The sequence below is a fragment of the Felis catus genome, chromosome D3 (assembly GCF_018350175.1).
Source record: "Felis catus isolate Fca126 chromosome D3, F.catus_Fca126_mat1.0, whole genome shotgun sequence".
Classification (NCBI taxonomy): Eukaryota; Metazoa; Chordata; class Mammalia; order Carnivora; family Felidae; genus Felis; species Felis catus.
The window spans coordinates 78131500-78140035 of record NC_058379.1 but is presented as its reverse complement, the minus strand read 5'-3'; the positions used below and the strand labels follow the sequence as shown (position 1 = coordinate 78140035).

At 44.7% G+C, this 8536-nt stretch overlaps 1 pseudogene; it reads left to right on the top strand.

Annotated features, from left to right (window-relative positions):
- The first annotated feature begins 352 nt into the window (after positions 1-352).
- LOC101081086 lies at positions 353-808 on the top strand (annotated as a pseudogene).
- The last annotated feature ends 7728 nt before the right edge of the window (positions 809-8536 follow it).

The window sequence follows — 8536 nt, the reverse complement described above, 5'->3', positions numbered from 1 at the left end:
TTTGAGAGTGGGGGGGATACCATGAATGAGCAGGGGAGGGGCAGAGAGAGCGGGATATGGAGAGAGAATCCCAAGCAGACTCCACAGTGAGGGCAGAGCCCCACGCGGGGCTTGAACCCACAAACCGTGAGCTCATGACCTGAGCCAAAACCAAGAGGTGGCTGAGCCACCCAGGTGCCCCTGCAACTCTTGATCTAAGGTTGTGAATTCAAGCCCCGTGTGAGGTGTAGAGATTGTTTAAAAATAAAATCTTTTGGTTCAAGCTAGAGCGTCCGGTGAAGGAGGGAGGGAGCTACGTGTCCTTTGCTAGGGGAAGACCAAAGACAGACCGTAGAAAAAGCAAATAGAAGCCATGTTTCAAAGACCCGTGTTAGGGGTATTTCATCAGTTCGTAAGAAGTGAGTCTGAAATTGCCAGCAGCTTTGATCCTGAAAGATCTCTGAACTGTGTGCAGCTCCTTGGGACAGTGGGTCAGGACCCCATCATGAGATAGGTGGAAGGGAAGAACCCGGTCACGATATTTCTCTAGCAACGAATGAGGTGTGGCGGTCAGGGGAGAGTGGAGTGCACCAAATGGGTGATGTCAGTCAGACGACAGAGCACAGAGTATCAGTATTCAGACCAGGCCTCAGAAACATGGCGTATCAGTATGTGAAAAAGGGGTCCCGCATCTACATGGGAGGGAAACTCAACTACGGTGAATACACAGGTAAACACAATGTGGGGCCACAAGCGACAACAATCAGAGCTGGTAATAGTCTATTTCTGGGTGACCCGATCAAAGAAAAGGCATAGAGTGAATGATTCTTCTTTGGCCATTGTTTGGTAGGGTCTCATTTCCAAATCACGTACAGTCTTTATAGTTCCTAAGGACAAGATTAAAATATTCTTTTATATACAAAAATAAGTAAAATAAAATCAAATCTTTTTTAAAAGTCTAAGAACCATCTTAAAAACATAAACACCACCCCCGCAACTGTAAGAAAATTTGCTTGCTATAGAAGTTAGGAAAGAAAAATTCCCCAAGAGATGGAACCTGATACTTTGTAGGAAAAAACTGTGAAGTCCAGTGAAATGTTGGGTGGTGTTTTATAACCCAGAGGTCTGTAGCTCCTGCTATTTGTTTTACTCTTTCTTTGTGCCTTTATGTTGACCACTCACCTCTATTCTCTTGCATGGAGTCCACAGAATTTGTGACCTCCGAGGCCATCTGCCTCTAAGACAATCACTAGTAAGTTCCCCAATGTTTAAACATTACTATCCCAGATATTGGCTCCAAGAACTCAGGTGGCTTTCTTGTTATTTTCTCTAGATTGACAATATGTAACAGCTCCAAGTTGGAACTTCCATTAAAGAAAGTATGTACATGAGACCCCAAGTCTCTTGAATTCTAAAATCTTGACCATGTACATCTAATATATTTCCTGGGTTAGCTGGTCATTAAGTTTAAACTTTCATGTTTAGTTTATCTCCATGAAAGCCGTCTGTATTTCCAAGAACATGGCAAACATAAGCATTCACTTCAGAGGCACAGCAAAGTTTCAGTTGATCTAACTGTGCATCATAGCTTATGTATGCTCACCTTTCATAATATATCTCACCTTTCAAAATCTTTCCCCAAACTTGGGATTATCTGGGTAAATAAGCACCAGCTCCATGCTTACAAGAAGATCAGACCACAGGATAGAAAAGTCAAAACATTAAGCCAGATGCCAGACTAAACTTCCCGGCGCTTCAGGGTAAATGTCACCAGAAGACAAATATCTATGCTTGTATGATTATGTAGGTTAATGGCCAGACTTAGCCAATGGTCTTCAGTTGTCTGCCATCTTGGCTGCGAATCGGTACAGGCACAGGGCCTCGCCTTGCCTCTCTGCCTGATTTCCCTAAGCTGACATTAAGGGGACCCATTTCCAAGAACAAGGTGGCTGGCCGTTTCAGGACACATACGTATGACCATACTTATCGTTCCTGATAAGGAAGGAAACTGAGAGCGCCAAAGGATGAGATTTGGGCTGAGACCAGGAGGAAGAGCTGGCAGTCGTCCCACGCTGGAAGACCCACACACGATGTTGAGCAAGTCCTTCATTCCACGAGGCCTCTGTGTAAAAAGGATCATAACACCTTCCTTTTTACGTTAACACACAGAAGACATTTCATAAAACAATACAGTATATTAAAACAAAAGAAGGGGGTGCGCCTGGGTGGCTCAGTCGGTTAAGCATTCGATTTCTGCTCAGGTCATGATCTTACAGTTCACGAGTTTGAGCCCCGCGTGGGGCTCTGGGCTGAGCCTGCTTCAGATTCTCTGTCTCCCTCTCTCTTTCTGCCCCTCCCCTGCTTGTGTGGGCATGTTCTCTGTCTCGAAAAATAAACAAATAAAACATTAAAAATTGAAAAAATAATAATAATAAATAAAAGAGGAGAGAATATTCTGGGCCACACCCAAACCTCTGATTCCTCGTGGACTCAAGTTCATGCAAGGAGGCGTGGGCCAGCAGGTGTGCATAAGAAGCCCTGATGAGGTCAGCTCCAATGTCTCCCTGAGGACCAGCAATTAATTACATGTAGAGAAGGAAGCAGAAGGGAAGGCCACTGACCCCATGGTGTTTGCATCCAACTGTCAGTGGCCAACTTCTTAGATTCTATCTGTGGCCTAAATGATGAAAGATTATTTGAAGCCAACACAGAATTTTTTTTTTTTTTGCGTTTGATTTTAAAGCTGTTCTTTCATACAGTGAGAGAGCACAGCAAAGTGTGTAGAGAGGCTTCTAGAGCAAAGCCCTCTATGGATGGCCACCTAGTAGGTGGCTTTCTTGCCTGTGTCAGACAAGAGAATTACATCAGTTGTTTGTACCTGGAAGGGATCCCACCTGGATAGGATCCTCCCACCTGGAAAGTCTCCCTATATGACACCTGGAAGGCTTTATAGGAAAAAAAGGAGGAGGAGGAGGAGGAGGAGGAGGAGGAGGAGGAGGAGGAGGAGAAGGAGAAGGAGAAGAAGAAGAAGAGGAAGAAGAAGAAGAAGAATTGACTACCTTTAGCTAAAATATAAAAGTGTTTCTTAACCTTTAGAGTATAAATGATTACCTGTTTCCAAGCGGGCCCCCTAAAACCCTCACTTCTGTAACAGGATGCTAATAACACCATCTAATATCATAACAGGTGTCGTACATTAAACCCTGCTGTTTTTACTCTTCATCTGCCCTTGGCTTTCAGCTTTGTGGGTTATACCAGGTACAGTGTAACCACACGAGGCTGAAGTTGGCTGAGTTTCATTTCCAACCACCCCCAAGACAGAGCTTAATTTTACCTTTTGCTAAATGGATATCATAGTGGTATCACAGCGATCTTCACTTTGTTATTTCTACAGAATGCAAGGCACGTATACAGAAAAGGGCCAGTAAACATAATTGCCTTAAAGAGGCTATGCTTTTTAATATCTTTTTCGTGCCATACAAATCCACATCGCTGAAAGTCGATTTTTTAAAAATATTTTACCAACAAAATCAACTTGCTAATTATTTTTAACTGCTTTTGAATCAAAGCATTCAACCTCCTGATGGCCAAGATGACAGATGTGTCTTGGGACCCAGCACCCCAACGGGTGGTCTCTGGGGAAACAGAGGAGAGAAAGACACAACCCGCCCACGCCCACCCCAAACTCCCTTGGCCACATAGTGCATCTCAGGTCTACCCAAGGTTGTCCCCCCTCCAAAACCATACATTCAAATATGCTGCCTAGTTCGTCCTGGCTGCTCCACAAAATGGCATAGACTGGGTGCCTTACAAATAACAGACTTATTTCTCACCGTTCTGAGGCTGGAAGTCCGAGATCAGACTCCTGGCATGGTTGGATTCCGGTGAGGGTCCTCTTTAGAGAGGCTGTTTTCTTTCATTTGGTCATGGTAGAGAAAAAGAGAAAGAGAGAGAGAGGAAGGAGGAGGGAGAGGGAGGGAGAAAGGGAGGGGGGAAGGGGAGAGAGGGCGAGAAGGAGGGAGAGGGGGAGGGAGAGATGGGGAGAGAAGCAAACTGTCTTGGGACTCTAAGGAGGGCATGAATCCCATGCATGAGGGCTCCACCTTCTTGGCCTGACCCTGTCCCAAAGGCCCCACATCCTAATGGCGTCACATTGTGGGGTAGGGTTTCAACATATGAATTGGGGGTGGGACACACAGTCAGTCCATAACACATCCTTTTTGGGTTTTTTTTAAAGTTTATTTATTTTGAGAGACAGAGAGAGAGAGAGAGAGAGGGTATCAGTGGGGGAGGGGCAGAGAGAGAGAGGAAGAGAGAGAATCCCAAGCAGGCCCCACACCACCAGCGCAAAGCCCAATGTGGGCCTCACATCCATGAACCTCGAGATCATGACCTGAGCGAAGCCAAGAGTTGAACAGCCAACCGACTGAGCCACCCACGCACCCCAGCATATCCTTTATTGGATGGCAAGCTCTCCCTCCCTGCTTTAAATCCCCTTCACCCACTACATCTCTCTCCAATTCCATCAAGACCTCCAGGTACTTGATGGAGCACCCGGGTGGCTCAGTCAGGTTAAGCCTCTGGGTTTTGGCTGAAGTCATGATCTCACAGTTTGTAGATTCAAGCCCCACTCTGACAGGACAGAGCCTGCTTGGGATTCTCTCTCCCTCTCTCTCTGCCCTTCCCCTATTTGTGCTCTCTCTCTCTCTCAAATTGGATAAATAAACCAAAAAAAAAAATTTTTTTTAGACCTCCAGGAACTTGAGCCCTTCCTTTACTGTCAACCAGGCACGTCCGCTCTGTTCCCCATCCAGGAAGCGTGCGGTGGTTCCTCACCCCTGATTCTCTCCTACCGAGACCTTCACCTCCCTGGTTCCCTTGCCCTTCTGTCCATTGCCCCAGACCCCAAGCTGGATCTAACCAACTATCCGCCTGTTGTTGTGAGCTGCTGGAGGAAAGCTCACCACCCCACAGATTGGAACTTGACATCGATGTTTTCCTGGCCAGCTGTTCCTCTCGTGCTCCAGTGGCTATTTTCAACCTTCTCGGCTTTCTCCAAACCTTCTACCCCAGGACGGCAGATACAGCATGCTGTGGAGACAACCGGAGTCGTCTTCTTCCAGGACCCCGGGGAAAACCACGTTTCACAGCCCCCCTTAACATAGGGTGTGGTCATTCTGAGATCTAGTCATAGAATTTGAGCAGAGTGATGTTCCCCTTCTCCCAGGAGTGGCCTATCCAAACCTCCCCTCTCTGTCTCTTGCCCCGTCTGCACAGTGGATGCTAACACCTGGGGCGGAACTTGGAGGTCACCCGTTAAGTCATGCAGGTTATAACAGGTACAGTGTCACCACACGAGGTTGAAGTTGGCTGGGGCTCATTTCTATCCACCCCTAAGACAGAGTTATATTTTACATTTTGCTGCTTTGTGATAGTATCCTTTACTTTGCTGTGTACATAGAATACAATGTATATACACAGAAAAGGACTCCTAAACATAATTACCCGGAAAAGGCTCTGTATCTCTTTCTCGTGACTCAGAACCTCTATCTGATGTGGCCCTGAATGACTCTGTGAAACAAATCACACACACACACACACACACACACACACCCAACCCCTGCGCTTTCCGTGCCAAATGGATTTTACCTGAATGAGAAATAAACAACGGTCAGATCACAGAAGCAGATGGGAGGAGAATATCAGCTCGTCTCCCTCCTCACATCCAGCTCACCCTCCTTGTAGTGTGGCCTTGTTCCTGTTCTCCCGAAGAAGAAAAATGAAATCTTATTTTGTTCTCTTTCAAATGCTGGAGACCAACTTACTGTAGGCTGAACAATTAGGGTTTCATGATACCTACTGTCACTGGAGGGATGACCTCACAGAAACTGAGAACAGCAATCATCACATGGCCTCCAGCACCTAAAACTCAGTGTGGAGAGGGAGAAATGAGGGCTGACCCGGGTTCTGTGCCTTCCCATGTCTCCCCCAGAATTATATCCCTAATGTAACATTTTTGGGCCCAAAAGTCTTTTGTTCTTCTTCCCTATGTGTCTATACCAAAAATAGGTATATAAATTGAAATTGAGAATGGTTTCTTTTGACCATAAATAAAAATATTTTTTTCTGGGGGCGCCTGGGTGGCTCAGTTGGTTGAGCGGCCGACTTCGGCTCAGGTCATGAGCTCACGGTCCGTGAGTTCGAGCCCCACGTCGGGCTCTGTGCTGACAGCTCGGAGCCCGGAGCCTGCTTCAGATTCTGTGTCTCCCTCTCTCTCTGCTCCTCCCCTGTTCACACCCTGTCTCTCTCTCAAAATAAATAAAGATTTTAAAAAATATTATTTTTCTGGATTGAATTATCTTTTTTTAATTTTTTTTAAATTTTTTTTCTTAATGTTTTTATTTATTTTTGAGACAGAGAGAGACAGAGCATGAGCAGGGAAGGGGCAGAGAGAGCGGGAGACACAGAATCGGAAGCAGGCTCCAGGCTCTGAGCCATCAGCACAGAGCCCGACGCGGGGCTCAAACTCACAGACTGCGAGATCATGACCTGAGCCGAAGTCAGACGCTCAACCGACTGAGCCACCCAGGCGCCCCTTAATGTTTATTCTTAAGAGAGAGAGCATGCACACACGAGTGGTAGAAACGCGGGGGGGTGGGGGGGAGAGGATCTAAAGCTTGCTCTGTGAAGGCAGCAGAGAGCCCAGTGCAAGGCTCAAATTTACCAACAGTGAGATCATGACCTGAAGTTGATGCTTAACTGACTGAGCCACCCAGGCGCCCCTTGCATTGAATCATCTTTACAATTATTATCAGGAAACAAGGGCTCAAAGTACCTGAATATCACATCTGTTAAGTCATTAAATATAAACATAAAGTAAAATATAAAACAAAAAATGTAAAATAAAAACTAAAATGTATTGAAAATAAAGCTTTTAATAGATGAATGGGACTATTTCGTTTGCTGGTTTCGAGTTTGGGGCTTTTTTCCCTCAATTGTTTACTAAATCTGTGGGTGATAGACTGTTATTCTTCTTTCCATTTTTTGGAAACAATTGTGAAATAAACAAATAGGTAGAAATGGAAGGCATTTGTCTATAAAAATGTACCTCAATTACTTGAACGCTTCCTCAGAATTCCTGGCAAAATTATTTTGACCATTTACCATGAAAAATAAGCTACTTTTTTAGTTGTCTGTCATCAAAAACATCACTTGAATAGTCATCGGATTAAAAGCTCACCACAGGCTTATGTCCTCTTCCTCTTGAAAAGTCCTTGATCTGCAGAAGAACTTACCAGTCCATCATTAGTCATTCGCTTTTCTCAACTCCTCACCTACACTTCCAGCTGCCCTTGGCTTTCATAGGCACGGTGTTCATCCCCAGGGCTGGTAGCCACGGCAAGATTCATAATAAATGGATAAAAGAGGACAGGATAGCAAACTCTCAGGCAGATGCGTTTTAGGAATATATACATATGCCCGTTGAATATCAGGAAATTCATTCCTTAAACCTACCCACGTGTGTGTTCCCCTTGCAAAGCCTTTGCATGCCCTCCAAATACATGAAGGCCACCTATTGAAAACCATTAACGTAATGAATTGGTAGAGTCCCCAGGTGGAATCGCCTGGATTTTGGTGGATGCCGAAAAGCAAATGCCAATAAATTTCATATTTAAAAAAAAAAAAAAAACAGACGCCATTTTGTGAAGAGACTCTCTTCCCTTAAGGGGAGAGACTGTTCTGGTCTCTTAAATTCATTAAAACTTTTTTTTTTTTTAATTCCTTGCTTGAATTTTTTTTATTTATTTAAATTCAAGTTAGTTAACACATAGTGTAGTATTGGTTTTGGGAGTAGACTTTAGTGATTCATCGCTTACGTACAGCACCAAGTGCTCGTCCCAACAAGTGCCCACCTGAATGCCCATCACCTATTTCGCCCATCCCACTCATGCTCTCTCTTTCAAAAATAAATAAACATTAAAAAAAACTTTTAAGTATAAAACAGGCTGATGACATTTGAGTATAGATCAGCAGTGGGAATTTTAGCTGCACATGGTATCTTTGGTTGATTCTGGGCTGGTTGTTGGTTTTTTTTTTTAACGGTTATTTCTTTTTGAGAGGGAGGGTCAGAGAGAGCAGGAGACACAGAATCGGAAGCAGCCTCCAGGCTCTGAGCAGAGCCCAATCCGGGGCTCGAACTCATCAACTGTGAGATGAGATACTGACGTGAGCCAAAGTCAGACCCTTAACTGACTGAGCCACCCAGGCACCCCTTTGTCTGCTTTTTTTAAATTTTTTTATTTATTTTTTGTTTTTTAAAGTGTACATCCAAATTAGTTAGCATATAGCGCACCAATGATTTCAGGAGTAGATTCCTTAGTGCCCCTTCCCCATTTAGCCCATCCCCCCTCCCACCACCCCTCCAGCAACCCTCAGTTTGTCCTCCATATTTATGAGTCTCTTCTGTTTTGTCCCCCTCCCTGTTTTTATATTATTTTCTTTCCCTTCCCTCATGTTCATCTGTTTTCTCTTTAAAGACAGGTGTATTACTCATGCC